Source organism: Dermacentor variabilis, chromosome 1 (assembly GCF_050947875.1).
Source record: "Dermacentor variabilis isolate Ectoservices chromosome 1, ASM5094787v1, whole genome shotgun sequence".
Taxonomy (NCBI): Eukaryota; Metazoa; Arthropoda; class Arachnida; order Ixodida; family Ixodidae; genus Dermacentor; species Dermacentor variabilis.
In genome coordinates this window covers 92,814,077-92,818,179 of record NC_134568.1, presented here as the reverse complement: position 1 = coordinate 92,818,179, position 4,103 = coordinate 92,814,077, and the positions used below count along the sequence as shown (strand labels likewise).

Sequence of the window (4,103 nt, the reverse complement as noted above, 5' to 3'; positions counted from 1 at the left end):
GAAGATTGCTCGCGGCAGTCTGTGAATGCTTGTTCCAACCGATGCCTCCCCTGTGACGCATAAAGAGTACTTTATTAACATGTCGCATTTTCCATGATTGAATGATGTCTCCAGCATTGAGCTAAAAATTTCGAAAATTCAAAAAGTAAGAACGCAAATTCCCAGTTATTATGCCATTATTATTATTATTCTATACTTAGCTTGCTCATTCTTAGGTCTATTTATTGGTTTATGTATGTTATTATTAAGTTTATCTTACTGTTCCTGTCTAGAGAAGGGTGTACATCATTATAGACAACATATTTTCATTTATTATCGGTTTCTTTTCACCTTCGATCAATCGTCTATTTTGCTTGTTTATTACTTACTCATTAATTGACTAATTTATTTCATTTTTCAATCATATTAACAATCGGTTCATGGTCTATCCCCCACAGCTGGTTTGTGCCATTGATTGAGGCTTCGTCATCATCATCACCGATGCCACACTAAACATTGCAAGACTTATTGCGAATATTGTTGCGCGAGATATCGTGTCGGTTGTGCGCATTGGGCACGAAACTGCAACTTTAGATTTCGCTATATTTCTTTAATGACGTGAAACCGTTACTTGGGAATAGGTCGCAATTAAGAAGTTGCTGAATTCGGCGTTTCCTACGACACTCTGCAACATCTTTCTCATTGGAAGTAATTCCGTAAATTTAAGACTTCAGAAATTTGAGAAATAATCGCGACTAATTACGAAATCACATTATCAAAAATGAGACTTGATCGATAGAGTGCCCCACAATTTGCCTTTAGTGACATCCTTCTATAGCACAGGGACATATATATAAAACCTTTCCTATAACATTAGCTAAGATTTCTTGTACAATGTTGTTAGCTAAACATGCTTTTCCATTTCTGTTATCCTAATTGTGTATTAATGAAGAGATCAGACCGCTTTTCATACGATAATTCAGCGGTCAAATTACCAACGTTTTTCGCACGTTCACTTTGTCATTGGCCAGCCGCCTTCGCTAGTAATACAATCAGCATCAAGGACGGTTCAAACTCGCTCTCACGACAGCTCTGCCCCAACGGCTTCGAAACAAGTCAAGATAACAGCCCAACAGGTCCAGATAAAAACGTGTAATTGTTATGATAACTTACTTTATCAGTTCCTCACAAGCATCATTCATTTTCATAGAGTCAATACGTACTGCTCACCGCACTTAGGAATCTCAATGTTAGTCATAGACGATAGAAATTACGTATGCATTTCTTTGCGGCAAGCTTTGTGTTCCTACGCTAGCTACTTTAAGCTCAACTGCAGAACTAAGCAAAGCAACTTTATAAGGAACTATGCAGAAACATTTACAAAAAGAAATACACCACGAGGCTCATTCATTAGAAGATAGAGAACTTCAACGTGAATTAAACAATTGCAACCTGAATGCTAGACAAACTCAAGAGCAAATTCTTTAGAGTAGCTTTGCACAACGTCACGCCGTCACAAAGTGTCTCACAAGGTTCTCGAAGCACATGCTCAGGGCGAACGAGCTCAGGTTGACAAATGTTTACAAGGCATCACAAGCATGTACAGTCACAGCTTGAATGTTGTGAAGTTCTATCACGAGGCTATCTGGTGGCTTAGTTGACGGAAGCCAGTACCAAGCCGTTAAGCACGGGATCTCGCTCCTGATCTGGCTGGTGGTCTCGCTCAGGCACTGTTCCTTCCTGGGCATTGTACCATAGATTAAGTAGGGGCTTCCGAAGCAGTGCCACAAAAACGGCACTTCACAATCGATTCCTTTTTGCGGCAACTAGGGTAACTGTATTGCTGTGTTGTCCCTCACATTGTATGGAGAAACGCCATAGTCAAGCCCAGTCGTAGCCACACAACACACTAGTGCGCGAAGCCAAGATGAAACTCTCGTCGCAGCCTCTGGAAACCTGGTTTAGTAATAATCCCACGTAGCGACACTTCCACTTAGTATAGATGACCTTCCGGGCTCATAAAAATTGATCCATGACAGCGCCCGAGTCACCTGAAAAATAATGATTATGCGTCATTCTCACGAAGTTTGACACATGATGCAATGAAGAGTTTTAATCTTTGAAGAGTTGAATCTGAAGTCGTTATACCTTTTTCTACATGCAGCTCCAATTCTTCTATTTGAACTTGAAAGCAGGAGTTGATATTGAAGCTTTTGACTCTGGACTCCCGATACGAGTGGCAACACGCCAAAGATCGACTTGTCGATCGTGGTCAAGAGAGTCATGTTTGAACCGATGATCATCACCATCCTTACGGAAATGTCCGGCCTGTCCTGCGGCGGTAAGATATACCTGATGCCATGTACCGTGGAGTTGAGCTTCATTCCAGGGATAGTCACGAGTGCCGCATTGCACAACTTCGTTGTTCATGAAGCCTTGTACGCGTTGTACGCAAACAGTTATTCTAGTTCCAACTAGTTGCCGATGTTCAGCGCCGTTCTCCTGATGAGCAAGTCCGTGATCACAGTCATAGTGACATGATTTCAGTGCTCGTCGTGCAAGATCTACCATATGTCCTTGCAACGAATACCCCTGCGCCGACTCCCAGTATAACACCGATGTCCAGGTGACATATACACGGCTCGCGAAGATTCGTGGCAGCTTCTCAGGACAAATCTGCTATGGTCGACAAGAGTTCATTGTCTCGCCGTCATGGGCTTCTAGAAATGACAGCTCGAACACTGCGAGGTTTTCTCGCGAGGCTCACTGATGGGCTTAGTGTATGAAAGCCGGCATCAATCCATTAAGCTGCATGACCTGGTGAAAGATCTCAGTGATGAATTCGAACGGGCACCACTCGCTGGTGCGCGAAATGCCCGAGAAGGATATAGCGGCTTTCGAAAGAGCGTTTGGTGCGCGCCTTCACCATGAGCTTGAATAAATTAGGCGTCAGCATTTCAATTGGCTTTTTCTTCTACGGCTGTTAGAAGATCTTGCACATGTTCAGAGAAAGGTAGAGGAGGCAATCTAACGGGGGAGGGGGGGGCGAGCGCGCATTGTGCGCAGGCTTCTAGAAGAGAGGTGGTTTATGGGAGTATCTCGTTACAAGCAGCGACAGCTGTACGTAGGGTTGATTGGGAGTTTCTTGAGCCATATTTTTCAACCCAGTACGACCAGGAACATGCATCTCTAAGGTTAGCTGAATCATCCTAGCGCTCAATTGATTGCGATCGCCGTTACACGTATGCTCTGGAAGTGACGCAAGTCGCCCAATAGTCATCATATTCCATTTGTATTTGCTGAAGAAGCTGCACATAGAGCTGATGGGCGTTGGCTGATAGAGAATTGCTTCCGATGAATTCATGTCCAGATCGGTTTACATCGGTTGTGTAGTAGTTGGCGCGCCAGACTACCGGGCGACGGTGGCAGCAGGTGTCGACATGGAGGACCGCGTAACGTATATAAGCGTTGTTTGGCTGTCAGCCCCACCCTACGCCAACGGTATTCAAAGCATCTTGCAGAATGACAAAGACATGGTTCTTGAATACGATCATCAGAACGGCCAGGTTTAACTTGTCAGTGTGCTCAGTTCACTGAATTCTACGAAACTTCCTCAAAGTAGTTATTGTGTATACAAGCTGAAAACAAGTCCCGGTCAGCTCGAGGAATGTGAACTTCCGCGGTGCTTGCAGAGAAGACTTGGCACAATTACTGACGCTTCAATGTCGTGTTGGTGGACGTCACTCCTCCGAATCCGCAGGCAGAAGTGGTCGCCGTTCAGCTGGGTCGGTCTTCCCAACTTGCCTTTGTCGGCCGTCGCTGGAAGGGACGGGGGAGCGTGAGCGGAAGCTGCTGAATCTTCAGCTCGTCGTCGCGCGACTCGCTGCTGGTGCCATTAAATGGGATGAGTTCTAGGAGGCGTGACCAAAGGCTTCTTGTCATTGGTGGGCACCACCTTTGCCGCTGGCCTTGTCGCCGCCTTGACCAATTTCTGTGCCGGCCACTACGATGCAGCTAAGCAGCACCGCAGCGGCCGGCATCGGCGCTGGAGAAGGTATTCGCGCGCAGCTGACATACAAGCGGAACCACCTCACTTCCTCCGCCAGTCTCCCGGATGTCCGCGC

At 45.6% G+C, this 4,103-nt stretch overlaps 1 long non-coding RNA gene across 1 annotated transcript; it reads right to left on the bottom strand.

Annotated features, from left to right (window-relative positions):
* Positions 1-1,318: 1,318 nt before the first annotated feature.
* On the bottom strand, positions 1,319-2,470 carry LOC142571672 (uncharacterized). The gene is made up of 2 exons (XR_012825920.1): positions 2,128-2,470; positions 1,319-2,030 (listed from the first exon to the last, which is right to left on the bottom strand). It is a non-coding gene; the product is annotated as an uncharacterized LOC142571672 (long non-coding RNA).
* Positions 2,471-4,103: the final 1,633 nt, after the last annotated feature.